Source organism: Henckelia pumila, chromosome 2, assembly GCF_033568475.1.
Source record: "Henckelia pumila isolate YLH828 chromosome 2, ASM3356847v2, whole genome shotgun sequence".
In the NCBI taxonomy this organism is placed as follows: Eukaryota; Viridiplantae; Streptophyta; class Magnoliopsida; order Lamiales; family Gesneriaceae; genus Henckelia; species Henckelia pumila.
In genome coordinates, this window is record NC_133121.1 from 33149116 (window position 1) to 33169283 (window position 20168).

The window sequence follows — 20168 nt, forward strand, 5'->3', positions numbered from 1 at the left end:
CTGAGTTGTTGCCTACCATAGTAGCTGTTACTTCACCTTTGGGTGGAGGAATTGTTTCTGTCAGATTAGTCAGGAACTGTGAACTTTGTTTTGAGGGGAATTTGTTAGAATTCGACTGTATTGTTCTTGGGTTGTCAGATTTTGATTGTATTGTCGGTATAGATGCTTTGACCAAGTACAGGGCAACAGTTGATTGTTTTCTGAAGGTTTTCAGGTTCAGACCTGAAATGGCAGACGAGTGGAAATTCTTTGGTAAGGGTTCTCGATCTAGAATCCCTTTGATTTCAGTGTTATCTATGACTCGTTTGTTACAGAGAGGTGCAGAAGGATTTTTGGTTTATGCGGTTGATGTACTGAAATCTAGCCCAGCTTTGGTAGATTTACCAGTGGTTAGAGATTTTGCTGATGTGTTTCCGGAAGATGTTCCTGGATTGCCACCTATTCGAGAAATCGAATTCAGTATTGACTTAGTGCCAGGTACTCAACCTATTTCAAAAGCTCCTTATCGTATGACACTTATTGAATTGAGAGAGTTGAAGGAGCAGCTTGAGGATTTGATTGCCAAGGGATACATCAGACCTAGTGTATCACCTTGGGGTGCTCCTGTGCTTTTTGTTCGGAAGAAGGATGGTTCTATGCGGCTCTGTATCGACTACTGCCAATTGAATCAGGCTACAGTTAAGAACATGTATCTTTTACCCCGAATAGATGACCTTTTTGATCAACTGCAGGGTTCTTCTGTCTACTCTAAGATTGATCTGAGGTCAGGTTATCACCAGTTGAGAGTGCGAGAGGAAGACGTTCCTAAGACCGCATTCAGAACGAGGTATGGTCATTTTGAGTTTATAGTCATGTCGTTCGGTTTGACTAACGCTCCAGCAGTTTTTATGGATTTGATGAACCGTATCTTTCAGCGTTATTTAGATGAGTTCGTCATTATCTTTATCGATGATATTCTTATCTACTCGAAGAACCGTACTGACCATGCAGAGCACTTGAGGACCGTACTGCAGATTTTGCGAGTTGAGCAGTTGTTTGCCAAGCTGTCTAAGTGTGAATTCTGGCTAGATCGAGTTGTCTTTCTCGGTCATATTATTTTTGAAGATGGGATTTCTGTCGATCCCAGCCATATTGAAGCGGTTATGAATTGGCCTAGACCTACTTTAGTGCCAGAGATCCGAAGCTTCATGGGTTTAGCTGGTTATTACCGTCGTTTCATCGAGGGTTTCTCGTCTATTGTCAAGCCAATTACCCAGCTGACTCAGAAGAATGCGCCTTTTGTTTGGACTTCAGATTGTGAGGCGAGCTTTGTTGATCTAAAGAGGAGACTGACCAGTGCTCCAATTCTTTCTATTCCGAAGGGTACTGGAGGTTTCACAGTCTATTATGATGCTTCTAACCGAGGCTTGGGTTGTGTTCTTATGCAACATAAGCATGTGATAGCGTATGCATCGAGGCAGCTGAAACCGCACGAGACTCGTTATCCGGTTCATGATCTTCAACTAGCTGCGATCGTCTTTGCTCTGAAGATCTGGCGTCACTATCTTTATAGTGAGTCTTTCGAGATCTTTTCTGACCATAAGAGCCTTAAGTACTTGTTTTCACAGGCAGAGCTGAATATGAGACAGAGAAGATGGTTAGACCTGTTGAAGGATTTCGACTGTGAAATCAAGTATTATCCGGGAAAGTCGAATGCAGTTGCAGATTCCTTGAGCCGAAAGCTTTGTTCTTTATCTCTTTCTACTATTGGTGTTTCTCAGTTGATCGATGATTGTTGCACTTCTGGTTTAGAGTTTGAAACAGATAGGGAGACTATCAGAGTGTTTTCTATTCAAGACGAACCGGAGTTGTTTGTTACAATCAGAGAAGCACAGAAGTCTGAGCCGAGCATTCAGGTTTCAGTAGAGAAAGTCAGATCTGGGCATCAGTCTGAATTCCAGGTTAGAGATGATGTACTGTATGTGAATAACCGTATTGTTGTGCCTGATATCTCGGAATTGAGACAGCGTATTCTCTGAGAGGCTCATTGCAGTAGGTTTAGTATTCATCCCGGAGGTCGTAAGATGTACAACGACCAGAAGATTCAGTTTTGGTGGAAGAGAATGAAGAGCGACGTAGCGAGGTTTGTATCTCGGTGTTTGAATTGTCAGCAGGTGAAAGTAGAGCGGAAGCGACCAGGAGGTCTGTTGCACAGTCTATCTGTTCCTGAATGGAAGTGGGATCACATTTCCATGGATTTCGTCACGAAGCTACCACGATCCGTTCGAGGATGCGATGCCATTTGGGTAGTGATCGACCGATTGACGAAGTCTGCATGTTTTATTCCGTACAGGATGACGTATCGTCATGATCAGATGGCTGAGTTGTATGTTAGCAATGTTGTGAGATTGCATGGTGTGCCAAAGTTGATCGTTTCAGACAGAGATCCTAGATTCACTTCTCACTTTTGGCACAGTCTTCAGGGGGCACTTGGTACTCGATTACATCTCAGTACAGCTTATCATCCTCAGACCGATGGACAGTCAGAGCGGACTATCCAAACGTTAGAGGATATGCTGCGAGCGGTAGTGCTAGACTTTGGCACTAGTTGGTAGGATTATTTGCCTCTTGTCGAGTTTTCTTACAACAACAGCTTTCAAGCGAGTATCGGTATGGCGCCTTTTGAGGCATTGTACGGTAAGAAATGTCGATCTCCGTTGTTTTGGGACGACTTGTTCGAGTCACCAGATTTGGGACCGGAGATGCTTAGAGATATGGCAGAGCAGGTTAAGATCATTCAGAACAGAATGAAGTCAGCTCAAGATAGACAGGCGAAGTATGCAAACGTCAGACGTAGACCTCTGAGTTTTGAGCAGGGAGACCATGTATTCCTTAAGATTTCTCCTTTCAGAGGCACTGTCAGATTCGGAAAGAGAGGGAAGTTATCTCCGAGATTCATCGGGCCGTACGAGATCCTCGAGAAGATAGGCGATCTTGCCTACAGACTTGCACTTCCTCCATCTTTATCTGGTATTCACGACGTTTTTCACGTCTCTATGCTACGAAAGTATAATCCAGATCCTTCTCATATCCTTCAGCCTGATGAAGCCGAGTTAGACGAGACTCTGAGCTATTTTGAACGACCGATTCAGATCCTTGATCGGAAAGAAAAGCAACTCATACCAAGTTGATTCCGTTGGTGAAAGTGCAGTGGAGCCGTCACGGCGTCGAGGAAGCGACTTGGGAGACAGAATCTGACATGAGACAGCGATTTCCGGAGTTATTCGAATGACGTGAGTTCTTCTTACTGTCTTTAGTTCTTTATTCTATCTTATGAGTTGTGATTCTTGTTGATTTCGAGGACGAAATCTCTTCTTAGTGGGGGAGAATTTTAACGCCTAGTTTTTATCTTAAATGAGTTTATTTGAGTTAATTGGAGATTGCAGAGTTCACGAGCCGACTTAATTTTGATCAGGGTCCTTTTTGCAAATTTTGGAAATTTCAGGGACTAAAACGCAAATATTGATTTTTATATATTATCTACAACTTGATTGGATGGAGAATAGTCTTCACCTTCTTCCTTCTTGCACGCCATCACCATTGAAGCCGACCCAATGAGTTTCCAAGGTTTGTGATTTCATTCCGAGCTCGATCCGGCCGTTGGAAATTAATTCTGAAAGCAGTTTACCGATCACGGCTGCGAGAGCTTCGTTCTATCGTAAGTTTTTCTACGATCAGATACATTCTAGTTTTTGGATGTTGTTAGAATCGTTCTAGATTCGAGTATGTTGTTCTCTACAGAGTTCTGATCATCTATTATCTATCGGTTTTGAATTTGAGCGACGTTTGGAATTGTTATGATTTTTGTAAGCCATTTTCGAAAATTGTGATTTGAGATTGGTTGGGATTGCCTTGTTTTGGTTGTCTTAGAATTGTTATGAGGTTATATCGCTATTGAACTGCTGTCTGCGTTGTCGGTTTGTTCAGTTATAGCCGTTATGCCGTCGGTTTGAGTTTTGGAGATTTGAACCATTTTTGAAGTTGTTGAACTTGGCTTGTAAGTCGATCATGGTAATTGATCTTTGATTGTATCTGAACAGATTCGTTTGGAGTTGTCAAGCCCTGTGTTAGCAGCATTTGGTCGTCGAGAATTGGACAAAGAACGGTAAAGAGATTTCCTTGAACCGTTGCCTTTGTTGTTGGATTGTTTAGTTGTTGATTAAACATTTTGTTGTAGCTTATCCAGAGTTGGAACTACTGCATTGAAAGGTAAAGGCAGACATCGATAGCGGGATAGCATACTCGGGACAGTTTGTTCTCGAGCTTCCCTGAAAATCACATACTTGCATCTACACTCGTTCTAGCATGTGGAACTTGTGTTTTGTTGTTTTGATTGAGCTTTTGTTATATGGCTATGTTTTATGTTTCTGTCATGCATTCATCTTGAGCCAATCTTGTTTTCAGCGGGCAAAACCGCCCTTTTTGTTTAGACGTTTGGGAACTATGATTGAGTGGCCTAGGTCGTAGTCGTTTCACCTAGTGCTAGCATACTCACTATAGTTGCTCAAAGTCTAGAGGAGTGGGATACGTGGCACCACCTCGATTGGGTGAGTCGGTGAGTCGTTACGTAATCTCACCCTCGGGATCCCAAAAGCACAGCAGCAATCCCTCGTTATCAGATTTGATATCCCGGTTTAAAGACATGCATTTCATTACATCGTTATTGATTTCGTTGTTTTCTTGAAAGCATTTTTATTGTTGTATTACTTGATATGTTGTTTTTACTGGGATTATCATTCTCATCGGTTTATCCGGCTGTTGCTTTGTTTTGTATGGGTACTTGGCAACAGGTGGGGCAGGAACAAGTCAGAAGAGGCATGGTTAACCCCGAGGCAAAGTGGTAGAAGTGAGACTCGGTTTAGAAGTCGTGTCAATATGTTTATCTAGTTATATTAGAACATGTTTAGATCTCGAACTTCATTGTTATGTTGTATCGATTATGAGAGTCTTATATTGCATGTTATAGACTGGTTCGTAGTTGATCAACGTTAGCATTTCATGTAATAACTGGAGAAGTTATGTTTTTAATGCATGAATTTGAGTTTGATATATGGAATAACTTTTGGTTTGTGATGCCAAGCTTTTCTGCTCTGTTCTGTTTCTGCTGCAGGGGGGGTGCCCGAGCTGCAGATTTTAGCAGCCCGAGCGCACACCAGTTCGAGTAGTCCAGCAGCGCTGGAGTTTAGGGCGCGCTCGAGCGGCAGTTTTTGCCCGCCCGAGCGCACTCCCCTTTAAAAAAAAAATTTCTTTCTTACTTTGGTCTTGGATCTTGTATGCTTAATTGTTGTTTAAGCCGAGATTAGTTGTTTAGAACCGAGGTCTCACACGACTTGTCGTTCCCCGATTTCATCCCAAAATAACGGAGTACGACACCGTCGACCGTACAATGCCTCGAAAGGTTCCATATAAATACTACGATGATAACTGTTATTGTAGGAAAATTCGATCAAAGGTAACTGATCCTGCCAAGATAAGCCAAAGTCCATGACAGAAGAACGTAGCATATCCTCAAATGTACGAATCGTCCGCTCTGACTGTCCGTCAGTCTCCGGATGATATGCAGTGCTCAAACTCAGAGTGGTACCCAACGCCTCCTGAAAACTACCCCAAAAACGTGAGGTAAATCGCGGGTCTCTATCACTGACTATGCTCACTGGAATCCCATGTAATCGCACTATTTCCTGGACATATAAGCGTGTCATGCGATCATAAGAATACTCCCGGTTGTAAGGAATAAAGTGTGCTGATTTTGTCAAATGGTCAACAACGACCCAGATAGCATCACACTGACGTGAAGTCATAGGTAAGTGGGTAACAAAATCCATAGTTACGTGCTCCCACTTCCATTAGGGAATCTCAAGATTCTGCAATAATCCACCTGGTCGTCGGTGTTCAGCCTTAACCTGTTGACAAACCAAACATCTTGAAACAAATTGATACACACTCCGCTTCATCCCTTTCCACCAGAATCTAGTTCGCAAGTCTTTATACATTTTCATGCTTCCAGGATGAACTGATAATCGACTCCTGTGAGCTTGAGATAGAATATAGTTCCTGAGCTCCGCAACATTAGGTACAACCACTCGATTAGATAAGCATAGTAAACCATCTGCCTGAAAATGAAATCCAGATGTATTAACTCCATTGGCTAAACGTGTCAAACGCTGAGTCTTAACATCAGATATCTGAGCATCTCTGATCCGAGAATACAATGCTGGCTCAGACAAAATAGTATACAATCGAATCTCATTTCTCCCTTTCTTGTGCTTGAGCGTAAAACTCAATGAACAGCACTCTTGAATCATATGAGATACTTCACTAGTCTGAAGTGCAGAAAGTCTCACCTGCCGACTCAAGGCATCAGCAGTAAAATTAACAGTACCTGGATGATATTTGATTTCACAATCATAATCCTTCAGAAGATCCATCCAGCGTCTCTGTCGCATATTCAACTCCGCCTGAGTGAATAAATACTTCAAACTCTTGTGATCCGTGAATATCTCAAATTTCTCGCCATAAAGATAATGCCTCCAGATCTTGAGTGCAAATACAATGGCGGCTAACTCGAGATCATGTACTGGATAATTACTCTCATGCGTCTTCAACTGTCGAGAAGCATAGGCAATAACATGTCCATGCTGTGTCAGAACACATCTTAACCCCTGAACAGAGGCATCAGTATAGACAACATAACCTCCTGATCCAGAAGGTAGAGCTAGCACAGGTGCAGTAGTAAGACGTCCACGCAGCTCGTGAAATGACTCCTCACAATCCGAGGACCATATGAAGGCAGCATCTTTCCGTGTAAGCTGTGTCAAAGGTCTGGCCAACTGTGCAAAATTCTCGATGAACCGACGGTAATATCCAGCTAGACCCAAGAAACTACGAATCTCAGCAACCGTCGTCGGACGAGACCAGTTCAGCACTGCCTCTATCTTACTAGGATCAACAGATATCCCTTCATTAGAAATCACATGACCGAGAAACACTACCCGATCAAGCCAGAATTCACACTTGCTCAATTTCGCATACAGCTGCTTATCTCGTAACGTCTGTAAAACAATCCTCAAATGCTGTGCATGCTCATCCTTGTTGTAACGCCCCCATTTTTATCTTAATCGACTTTATTTGAGATAATAGGAGATTGCAGAGTTCAAGATCCGACTTGATTTTGATCAGGGTCCTTTTTGCAAAATTTGGATTTTTGAGGGACTAAAATGCAAATATCGATTTTATTAGATATTTAAAGGGGTTTGACTCATCCCTTTCACTCCATCTTCTTCCCCAAACGCCTCCCTCCTCCATTGTTGAAGAAAACGTTTCTTTCAAGCTTTGGGATTTCAGTCCGAGCTCGATCCGTCCGTTGGAAATTATTTCTGAAGGCAGATTAGCGATCACGGCTGAGAGAGCTTCGTTCTATTGTAAGTTTTTCTACGATCAGGATCTTTCTAGTTTTTGGATGTTGTTAGAATCGTTCTAGATTCGAGTAGGTTGATCTTGACAGAGTTCTGATCGTTTATTATCTGTCGGTTTTGAAATAGAACGACGTTCGGAATTGTTATGAATTTTTGAAGGGATTTTCGAAAAAGTGAGTTTTGTGATTTGTTGGAATTGGATTGTTTTGGTTGAATGTTGATTGATATGAGTTGCTTAGAGTGATATTATGTTGTCTGCATTTCCGGTTTGATCAGATTATAGCCGTTATGCCACCAGTTTGAGTTTTGGATTGTCAATCGGTTCGATTTGTTTGATCCAAGTCTTCGATTGAGTTGTATGTTAATCTCGAGCCTTTATTACTGCTTGTACAGATTGTTTGAAGTCCGTTGAGTTGCGAGGTTTCAGGACTTGAAACTCTTTGCAGATTGTAGCCGGTATAGTATCGGTTTCTTATTTATCGATTGAGAAAGTTTGATTGAATCTTGATTGAGGAATCGTTGTTGTTTTCAGGTTTGGAGCATCGACGTTGTTGAAAGAGGTATAAGATGACTTAGATTGGAATGGAACGTGTTACTCGAATCCGACTTGATTCGAGTGTTCCGAAGAATCACATACTTGCATGTTATTTGATTATTTGAATTAATTGAGTTATGTTTTGAATTTCATTCATCTTGAACATGAATCCTTGATTTGAGTAGCGGGCAGGATGGCCCTTTTGATGATAGACGTTTTGGGGATTATATTGTGAGTGGCCTGGGTGTAGCCATTTCACCTAGTGCTAGCATACTCCTTATAGTTGCACCAAAGTTTAGAGGATGGAGATACGTAGCACCACCTCGATTGGGAGAGTCGGTGATTCGTTTACGTAATCTCGTCCTCGGGATCCCAAAAGCAAAAGAAGAAATGTTTTGATTATCCGACTTGATAATCCCAGATTTTAAAGACATGCATTGCATTTATGCATATGAATTGAGTTTTAGACATGCTTATGGAATTTTCAGGGTTGATAATTGATTAATTGGAAGTCGATGTATTTCGTTTGAGATACTTATTTGATATTGCATGTTTGTCTCTTTTACTGGGAATATTATTCTCACCGGATAATCCAGCTGTTGTCTTGTCTTTGTATGTGTGCTTGGCAACAGGTGGGGCAGGACCGAGTTAGAGTAGACCTGGTTAACGTCAAGAGTAAGAGATAGAAGTGAGACTCGTTTAGAAGTCAAATCAGCATTTCAATCTAGTTTATGTTTTGCGAACATGTTTTGTCATTCGAACTTCTCGTTTTGTATTGTAGGCAAGAATCGATGTAGGTACTACCGAAGCGGATGTTTTTCTTCCCTAAAATTTTCTTGTATTGTTATTGGCTTTTCAGATACTTTAAATGCAAGTGTTTAGGTTTGGTTGGATTTATTTTTCGGTGCCTTGGATTTCTGGGCGAGAGGACGGCGCGGGCGCGCGGCCTTTTGGCGAGGTATGGGCGCGGGCGCGCTAGTTTTGGCGAGGCGAGGGCGCGGGCGCGCGGGCGTTTTCCAAAAAAAAAAAAAAAATTATTGTGATCGCTTCGATTCTTGGTTTCTTGTATGTTTAATTGTTGTTTACTCCGAGAATAGTGGTTTAGAAACGAGGTCTCACATTAAGTGGTATCAGAGCGATAAGATTCTTGAACTGAATTTAGAAGTGAGCGGGGTAGATCGAGTCCGCATGAATTGATTTCTCGCATGTGATTGAGTTATTTAAATTGATTTATTTAAATAACATGCGAGCATGTTTTATTGTTGAGGATTATTTGAATTACATGACCTTGTGATTTGAATTGTAAAGCATGAATTATTTGAGATATGAACTGTATTTCACCTGTATCCGGAATTCTGAGAGATTACAAGGACACCGATTGCAGCGATTGAGATATCATGTGTCCTAACCTTTGATTATCAGATGGGTCCTCGACGAGTTATTAACAGGAACCCACCGCCAGTTATTCCTGCTACTGAGCAAGCTAGTACTAAAACTGTTGAGATGGATGCTACAGCGACGCCTATGGAAACCTTGCTGAAGAGGTTTCAGTTGTTCAATCCGCCGTTGTTGATGGGTATAGAAAATCCAGTTGACTGCGAGAGTTGGTTGGATGACGTTGATCAATTGTTCGATTCCCTCGACTATTCTGATGACCGCAAAACCAGGTTAGTCATTCATCAGCTTCGCGGTGTTGCCAAGAACTGGTGGATCATGACGAAGAGAGCAATGGAAAGTAGAGGTACAGAAATTACTTGGACTCTTTTCAAATCTGAGTTTTATAAATGGTTTTTCCCTATCTCGTACCGTAAGGATAAGGGAGCTGAGTTTGCCAATCTGAGGCAAGGGAATCTGAACATTGAAGAGTATGTAGCCAAGTTTGATAGTCTGTTGCGCTTTGCACCGCTAATTGCCGGTGATGAGGAAGCTAAAGCCGACCATTTCATTAATGATTTGAACCCTGACATCTTCACACTGGTAAACACTGCTAGGTCAGATAATTTTGCGGATGCCATGAATCACGCAAAAGGAGCGGAAGCAGGTTTGTGGAGATAGAGAGAAGGTCAGTTTGTGCCACACCAGCAGCAAGAACAGTTTCAGGCACAACCTTACCAATACCAGAACCAACCATCTCATTTCCAGAATCAATCTTTTCAGTTTCAGAATCAACCACCGAGTTCTGAAGGTGGTAACAGTGGAGGTAATAAGAAGGAGTACTATCACCCGAAAGGGAAGCAGTTTAAGAAGCAAGGAACCAGTTCTTTGAGTTCTAGTGGTTCGAGGCAGTATGGATCGGGACAGAGTTCGGGACAGTCAGGCATGTCTTGTGCCAATTGCGGAGGTCGGCACCCCAGTGATCAGTGTAGAGGTATTTTTGGAAGCTATCATATTTGTAACCAGGTGGGGCACTTTGCAAGAACGTGTCCTCAGCGTGTCCCTAAGCAAGCTCAGAGTGGAAATTTCTCGAGGCAGATAGCTCAGCCTCAGCAGCAAGCACCTTCTGTTCACTCTTTCCAACCTCAGCAGCAGAATAGGCAGGAAGGTAGTCAGTACGCAAGCCAGCCTCCCAGACAGCAGGCACGAGTTTTTGCTTTGTCTGAGGATCAGCAGAATCAGGCTGTACCCGATAATGACAGATCAGGTAACGTTCAATTTTGAGTTCCTATTCTTTTTGGACTGTTAGATTTTTGGCGAGTCTCTTGCCTTCTTATTGAAGAATATGTTTATGTTTAGCGTGCCTCTATTAAATTGTTGAATCGTTCGAATTGATGAATACTCCAGTAGCGTTGTTAACTTCTGTTAACCGGATCTTTCAGAAGAATTAGTTGAGACTATGAATTATTATCGTTGATTTCTAATATGTTTTGGAAAGAGAATTATACTGATCTTTCGGAGCTTTTGAGAATTGGATAGCAGATTGTGGTACCAAGAAGTTGCATGCTATTCTTCGATGTCTGAATTTTGTTTGGATTAAGTTGTCTTCCTCGATTTTATGAGCTAGTGGTGGAATTTCTGTCGATCAGCGATCTCTTCTTATCGAAATTATTGGGACATATTCTTATTCAGAGGAATCACACTCTAAGTCTAGAAATCGAGACAGCTGAAGACTCTCGAAACTCAATGTCTGAATCTAGACTTTGAGCTCGCAGTAATCTTATTGATTGGAAGCTCTATTTTCTGTTGTCTTATGAGGAAATTCACGTAATCTGTTCTAATCTTATGAATTTGAGTAATTGTTTTAGCATACGGAACTGATTTGAAAGCAGAAAAGAGGATTAGATTGTATGAGATTTCTGACTGCGAATCTTTATCTGAAGAATTGTATGCAACAGCGGATATTTTGGAGCCGAAAGTTTTGTTCTTATGTTATCTACTATCTCTTATAATTGATCGATTGATGAATCTGCCGTGTTTTCTCTGCACAATGATTATCAGACATGATCAGATGTTAGATTTCTGCCAGAAATTTTGTCAGACTGTATGATTTGCTGACGTCTGTTAGTTTAGACAGAGATACTTGATGCACTCGTTCTTTCAGCATAGACTTCGATAAGATTGTGTTGTCTGATTACAACTTATTTAGTTCGATACCCTCAGAACGATGGATAGCCAGAACAGACGAGTTGAACTTTTGACGTTATGCCATGAGTTGTAGTGCTCGATTTAGCACTAGTTGGTAGAACTCCGGATTCTTGTGAAGACTTCGTACGACGATAGCTTTTTGGTGAATTCTTGAATGCACTTTTCAAGAGTTGTACGAGAAGAGAAGAAGATCCCCGTTGATTTGAGGTGATTTTCTGTGTCACCTGTTTTGGAACCAGAGATGAATCGAATTGTGACTGAGTAGAGGAAGAGTATGCTAACGAGAATGAGTCGACTTCTGATTTTCGGACTTGTAGGAGTAAGTTGAGAGACACAGTTCATGTTGGAACCGTGTTTGATTTCGAGGACGAAATCTTTTCTTAGATGGGGAGAATTGTAACGCCCCGATTTTTATCTTAATCGACTTTATTTGAGATAATAGGAGATTGAAGAGTTCAAGATCCGACTTGATTTTGATCAGGGTTCTTTTTGCAAAATTTGGATTTTTGAGGGACTAAAACGCAAATATCGATTTTATTAGATATTTAAAGGGGTTTGACTCATCCCTTTCACTCCATCTTCTTCCCCAAATGCCTCCCTCCTCCATTGTTGAAGAAAACGTTTCTTTCAAGCTTTGGGATTTCAGTCCGAGCTCGATCCGTCCGTTGGAAATTATTTCTGAAGGCAGATTAGCGATCACGGCTGAGAGAGCTTCATTCTATCGTAAGTTTTTCTACGATCAGGATCTTTCTAATTTTTGGATGTTGTTAGAATCTTTCTAGATTCGAGTAGGTTGATCTTGACAGAGTTCTGATCGTTTATTATCTGTCGGTTTTAAAATAGAACGACGTTCGGAATTGTTATGAATTTTTGAAGGGATTTTCAAAAAAGTGAGTTTTGTGATTTGTTGGAATTGGATTGTTTTGGTTGAATGTTGATTGATATGAGTTGCTTAGAGTGATATTATGCTGTCTGCATTTCCGGTTTGATCAGATTATAGCCGTTATGCCACCGATTTGAGTTTTGGATTGTCAATCGGTTCGATTTGTTTGATCCAAGTCTTCGATTGAGTTGTATGTTAATCTCGAGCCTTTATTACTACTTGTACAGATTGTTTGAAGGCCGTTGAGTTGCGAGGTTTCAGGACTTGAAACTCTTTGATGATTGTAGCCGGTATAGTATCGGTTTCTTATTTATCGATTGAGAAAGTTTGATTGAATCTTGATTGAGGAATCGTTGTTGTTTCCAGGTTTGGAGCATAGACGTTGTTGAAAGAGGTATAAGATGACTTATATTGGAATGGAACGTGTTACTCGAATCCGACTTGATTCGAGTGTTCCGAAGAATCACATACTTGCATGTTATTTGATTATTTGAATTAATTGAGTTATGTTTTGAATTTCATTCATCTTGAACATGAATCCTTGATTTGAGTAGCGGGCAGGACGACCCTTTTGATGATAGACGTTTTGGGGATTATATTGTGAGTGGCCTGGGTGTAGCCGTTTCACCTAGTGCTAGCATACTCCTTATAGTTGCACCAAAGTCTAGAGGATGGAGATACGTAGCACCACCTCGATCGGGAGAGTCGGTGAGTCGTTTACGTAATCTCGTCCTCGGGATCCCAAAAGCAAAAGCAGAAATGTTTTGATTATCCGACTTGATAATCCCAGATTTTAAAGACATGAATTGCATTTATGCATATGAATTGAGTTTTAGACATGCTTGTGGAATTTGCAGGGTTGATAATTGATTAATTGGAAGTCGATGTATTTCGTTTGAGATACTTATTTGATATTGCATGTTTGTCTCTTTTACTGGGAATATTATTCTCACCGGATTATCCGGCTGTTGTCTTGTCTTTGTATGTGTGTTTGGCAACAGGTGGGGCAGGACCGAGTCAGAGTAGACCTGGTTAACGTCAAGAGCAAGAGATAGAAGTGAGACTCGTTTAGAAGTCGAATCAGCATGTCAATCTAGTTTATGTTTTGCGAACATGTTTTGTCATTCGAACTTCTCGTTTTGTATTGTAAGCAAGAATCGATGTAGGTACTACCGAATCGGATGTTTTTCTTCCCTAAAATTTTCTTGTATTGTTATTGGCTTTTCAGATACTTTAAATGCAAGTGTTTAGGTTTGGTTGGATTTATTTTTCGGTGCCTTGGATTTCTGGGTGAGAGGACGGCGCGGGCGCGCGGCCTTTTGGCGAGGTATGGGCGCGGGCGCGCGTTCTGAGAGCGCGGGTGCGCTGGTTTTGGCGAGGCGAGGGCGCGGGCGCGCGGTCGTTTTCCAAAACAAAAAAAAAATTTATTGTGATCGCTTCAATTCTTGGTTTCTTGTATGTTTAATTGTTGTTTACTCCGAGAATAGTGGTTTAGAAACGAGGTCTCACACTTGTCATGAGAATAGACAAGAATATCATCAATGAAGACAATGACAAATCTATCCAGATATTCTCGAAATACCTGATTCATCAGATTCATAAAGACTGCCGGTGCATTCGTCAAACCAAATGGCATAACCAGAAATTCCTAATGCCCGTATCTGGTCCTAAAAGCAGTCGTAGAAATATCTGAGTCTCGTACCCGCATCTCGTGGTATCCAGATCTCAGATCTATCTTGGAGTAAACAGAAGTACCCTGTAGTTGATCGAATAGATCATCAATCCACGACAAAAGATACTTATTCTTGATGGTGACACGATTCAACTGCCTGTAATCAATACACAATCGCATCGATCCATCCTTCTTCTTGACAAATAAAACAGGTGCTCCCCACGGAGAAACACTCGGACGAATATATCCCTTATCAAGCAGATCCTGCAACTGCTGTTTCAATTCCCTCATCTCTGATGGTGCCAGACGATAAGGTGCTCGGGATATAGGCGTAGTTCCTGGTACTAGATCAATACCAAATTCAACCTCTCGTACCGGAGGAAAACCAGGAATCTCGTCAGGGAATACATCAGGAAACTCACTGACTACCCGTAACTGATCAATACCCATACTACTCATGGAATATCAACTGCATAGATATAGTAGTCCTCCCCACCTGACTCCAAGACATGACATGCATTCAGAGCCGAAACAAGTGGCATCGGAGGTCGCGCACCCTCACCATAAAAATACCAGCTATCACCCTTAGCAGGATGAAACTGTACCAGACGCTGATAACAATGCACAGTAGCGTGATACAAAGTCAGTATATCTATTCCCAAAATACAATCAAAATCTGTCATCGCTAATATCATCAGATTAGCTGACAATACATTACCCTCAAACTCTAGAAGGCAACCCATCACTAGACTCTTATTTACTATCTCCTACTCCAGCGGAGTAGATACAACTAAATCCATATCTAATGATACATAAGGTAATCTATGTCTCTTAACAAAGCGACTAGAAATAAAGGAATGCGATGCTCCAGTATCAATTAAAACAAGTGCAGAAATACCACATAACAGAAAGATACCTGCCAACATGCGATCACTTCCCTCAGTAGCCTGTTCTTGAGACAAAGCAAATGCCTGCCCTTGAGTCTGGGGACGGTAACCAGAAGAACTCTGTGGTGCCGGCTGCTGTCGTGGAAAAGTAGAAGCTTGAGATCCAACTTGTGATCCCGATCCACTAGCAGAACCCATGCGCTAAGGAAAATATCTCCGCAGATGTCCCTGCTGACCGCAAATATAACAAGCACCAGTAGCTCTCCGACATGAAGCTGCAGGATGCTTCCCTCCACAGTGACTACAAAACTCCTCCTTCTTCTTCTTTTTCCCAAAACGGAACATACCTCGTGAACCATGAGATCCAGATGAAGTAGTAGGATTAGAAGAAGACGTAGGTCCAGATTGCACAACAGATTGAGCTCTAGGCTCAAATGATCCACTAAGCTGTGCTGGCATCAACAACTGTGCACGCCTGTTGCTGGTCTCCACAAGATGGCAACGGTTCACCAAAGTTTCATAAGATACTGGGTCATCACAGACAACAACATGTGAGTAGATATCTTGGTTCAGGCCTTGTAGAAAGAGATCATACTTCGATGCATCACTCTCATTAATATGAGGAATGAAAGGTAGCAAATCAAGAAATCGTTGCTGATATTGAGCAATAGTCATTGATCCTTGCCTCAGAGTAAGCAACTCCATCGATCGTGCTTGGCGAACAGCTGGAGGAAAATACAGTTTCTGTAACTGCTGACAGAAATCTCCCCAAGTCACCTGTCCTCTCTCAGTACGTGCCTGAGCAGCTTTGGCATCCCACCAAAAACATGCTCGATCCTCTAGAACAAATTCTAGAACTTCCAATTTCTGATCCTCAGTACAATCGAAAGCACGAAAAGTACTCTCGAGTTTAGACATCCAACTTCTTGCTTGTTCAGGATTCTCGCCTCCCACCAAAGGTTTTGGTCCTACTTGCATGAATTTATTGATAGAGTAGCGACGTCTACCCTCATGATGACGATGTTGATCATCATGATGGCGGTGATGACAATGATGATGACCACCTCCCTGGCCAACACTACCGTGACTCTCGTCAGCCATATCTTGAAAAAAATTGCACATTAAAATCCCAAATGCGCAAGAATTACTCAAAACTAATTCTAAATCCCAAGTACTAATCCCAAAATCTAAGCATGCTCTGATACCAAAAATGTAGTGACCCTGCATGGTATCACCTACTAACTGGCAACTAATAGCATGCATTAAACTTAATACAGCAAAATAACTAAACAGAGTAAAACGTGCGAAAACATAACCATAAATTACATATCAGCTTAAAAGTGTCAAGCTTATTCATCAGTAGTGATACAACCATATCGAAATACTTAAAAGTAAACATTATACAACTATATCGAATCCTGCTGTATAATTAACTCCTCAAGGCCTGCTCCCTAATTCTGCCTTGAACCACCAGCTCCGTCCATCCTGCGACCTGCCCCATGGAATAGGGTGTCCAAGATAACAACTAGGACGTGAGCGCTAACGCCCAGTACATAAACATGATTACACGTATAAATATGATGCATGCAACATGATGACTGGTAAAGGGTCATCTGAAAAGTCATGCTCAGAACCAGTGCCACATGAGTGCTGCCACCGCACGGATCAACCTCTGGGTGCAACCACACTCGTCAAGTACACCAGAGTAGTCAGACATAAATGTCCCCGCCGTCGCGGTACTCTCAGTGACAGACTATCGAGTATAGAGCTGAGCGGCTCTATAATCAGGTATATCAAGGTATAGACTCAACGTGTATATGCACATGACATATGAATATAGAAAGCGGTAAATCATATATCATGCCATATAATAATGCCAAATAAATGCAACATATAAACATGTATACTCGCTGGCAATCTCAGTCAATGTGTACGTACCTCTAGGCTAGTTCAAGTATAGTAGAATCCTAGGTTCCAAGCCTATATTCAAAAGTTCACCGTATCACTACATAAATTCTATAAGCCTTAACTAAGCTAATAAGTACTCCCAAAACTTAAATAGATTTTCGGACCATACCTTCGTCCGTAGATAGCCCTTTGGAGTCGCTAGTCCCGGATGACTATAACCACTCCTTGGTTATTCCAAAACCTCTATTATAACCGATAGGACCCTCAAGTGTATAACTCACACTATATAACTGAAGATGGAACCTCAGGAATTCGTATTTCAAAATGAAATCTAATGAGCCCTATTTATAGGAAAATTTTTGGACGAGTTCGGGCCCTCCGAACCTGAGTTCGGATCATCCGATCCAATGTCTACATGCGAGACACGTCGAGTTCGGATCGTCCGATCTCTACTTCGGGTCGTTCAAAGTGCTCTAAGTCCGACACTTGTCAAAATTCATTGCTGAGTAATCCTGCCTACTTGGCACAAACAAGTTCGGGCCGTCCAAACTTGAGTTCGGATCGTCCGAACCAGCCTTAACTTCGAAGTCAACAAGCTCACCTTCGGAGCCCCCGGTGGTCAAGTTCGGGCCGTCCAAAGTCCTCTTCGGATCGTCCAAACTGGCTCAGACAATGAAATTTCATTTCTTGCTTCTGAAATCCAATTAAATCCTGAAATTGGTTAATTACTAACCATTAATCATGTTTAACATATTATTATCTTAAAATGAGTTCTGGGTTACTACATGTGTAGCAGTAATAATTGTGGATTAATAAATACACATAAGCCATGTAATATAAAACATGCAAACATAGAACATGATACTCAACTAGGATATCTTGGATAGTACGTCTGTACCTCTACTAAGCAACTCAAGCAATCTAGCAACACTGACTCTCTAGTCCAAGCCAATAAGCAGATAATCATCAAATCACTTATTTTCTATTAAAAGCCTTAACTAGACTAATACCTACGCACAGAAGCTAATCAGAGTCTGGAATTATAACTACATTAATTGTTATCCCTTTAATCCAATGGCCCTAAAAACCTAGGCACAACTTCGCTACGATCCCGATAGCGCTTTGCTATCATCCAGCCTTCGAACCGACACATAAAACTGCTAGAATAGAGTTAGAAGTCGAAAGATAAAAGTGAGGAAGGTTTGAAAAATGGCTTCCTCGAGCCCTTATTTATAGACAACGATTGGATCTTCTGATCCCATGATCGGACCATTCGATCTCTCTATCGGAGCTTTTGATCTCTATCCACTAAATGCGTGTCCTTATTGGACAACATATTGCTGCCAACGGAGTTCGGACCATTCGAACTGGGGTTAAGAGCTTCCGATATATGTCAAATCAAGTCTCCAATTAGAAAGTCCATACTTTCTTATACAAATGCGATCGGACCTTCCGATCCTGAGTTAGTACCTTTTGAACTCACTCTCTGCCTGCAAAGTACAACGCTGCTTCTGAACTGCCTTTGGGGCTTCCAAACTTTCCATTAATTTGAAGCCTTTGGAACCATTTATGATTATTCCAAATCCGTATTTCATAATTTGAAGCCCTTGGAACCATTTACGATCATTTCGAATCCGTATTTCAATTCCTTAAACTCACTTAGGAACCATTAATATGTTTAGGCATTTGATTAACTTAATTAAGAGTCGGGCTACTACATTCTCCCCAACATAAGATATTTCATCTTCGACATACAGACTAGGATAATCAGAACAAAAAACTGGAAACAAGTTCTCAATACAATCAGTTACAAATACAATAAATTCACAAAGGAAATTACAATAAAAAAAACTACGGGTGTTCCGAACGCATATGACTCTCTAACTCCCAAGTCGCCTCTTCAGTGCCTCGATGTTGCCGCTGAATCATGACTAGAGGAATGCGCTTATTCCTAAGAACCTTGTCCTTCATGTCAAAAATCTTTAGTGTTCTCTCCACGTACAAAAAATCATGTTTTAGATGATCCTATGTCGGATGCAGAATGTGCGACTCATCTGCAATATAATGACGGAGAAAGATACGTGAAACACATTGTGACTGCTAGAGAGATACGGTGTTAATTCCAGATGGTAAGTCATATCTCCAACATTCTCTAGTATCTCAAATGGACCAATGAAACTTGCCCTTCAGACTGAATCTCATCACCTTTCGAAAGGTGATACTCGCAGGAAAATATGTTCTCCTGACTCAAAATGCAATGGTCTACGCTGGGTGTTGGCATAAGTGGCATGTCTATCCTGCACGGTCCCGATCCTTTTCTTGCTCAACTCAAATTTTTCCATGATTTGCAGGATCAACTCCGGCCCTTAGACATGTCATTCCCCTACCTCATCCCAAAATAAGGGCGTCCGACAACGGATACCATATAAAGCCTCAAATGGTTCTATGTCAATACTACGATGATAGATATTTTTGTATTCCAACTCTATCATCGGCAAGTGATCCTATCAGGATAACTCAAAATCCATCACCGAAGTCCTTAGCATATTCTCTAATGTTCGAATAGTCCTCTCAGACCGACCGTCAGTCTCTGGGTGATATGCAATACTCAAACTCAAAGTAGTGCCCAAGGCTCGCTGAAAGCTACTCCAAAATCGTGAGGTGAACCTCGGATATATATCGCTGAATATGCTCAAAGGGACTCCATACAACTGCACGATCTCATGGATGTATAACCTCGCCATGCAATCAAAATTGAACTCGGGCTTATACGGAAGAAAGTGTGCAGATTTGAACAACCAGTCCACAACCACCCAATGGCATCACACTGCCTGGAGGACATTGGCAAGTGGATGACAAAATCCATGCATCATCACATGCTCCCTCTTCTATTCTAGAGTCTACAAGCTCTCCATCAGACCAGCCGCTCGTTGATGCTTAGCCTTGACCTGTTGAAAAATAAGACATCGAGAGACAAATTGGTAAACGCTACGCTTCATACCTTTTCACAAAAACCTTGTATGCAGATACTTATACATCTTTGCACTGCCTGGGTGCACGGTGAACCTAATGTGATGAGCCTGGGACAAAATCTCATCTCGCAAGGTCAAATCGTCAAGAACAACGACTCTACCAAAAGAACAAAACAACCCGTCTGTCTGAAAATGGAAATCGGATTTGTTTTCTCCCTAATAAAGCATGGCTAACTTCTGCGTCTTCAGATCCAAAAATTGGATTTGACAGATAC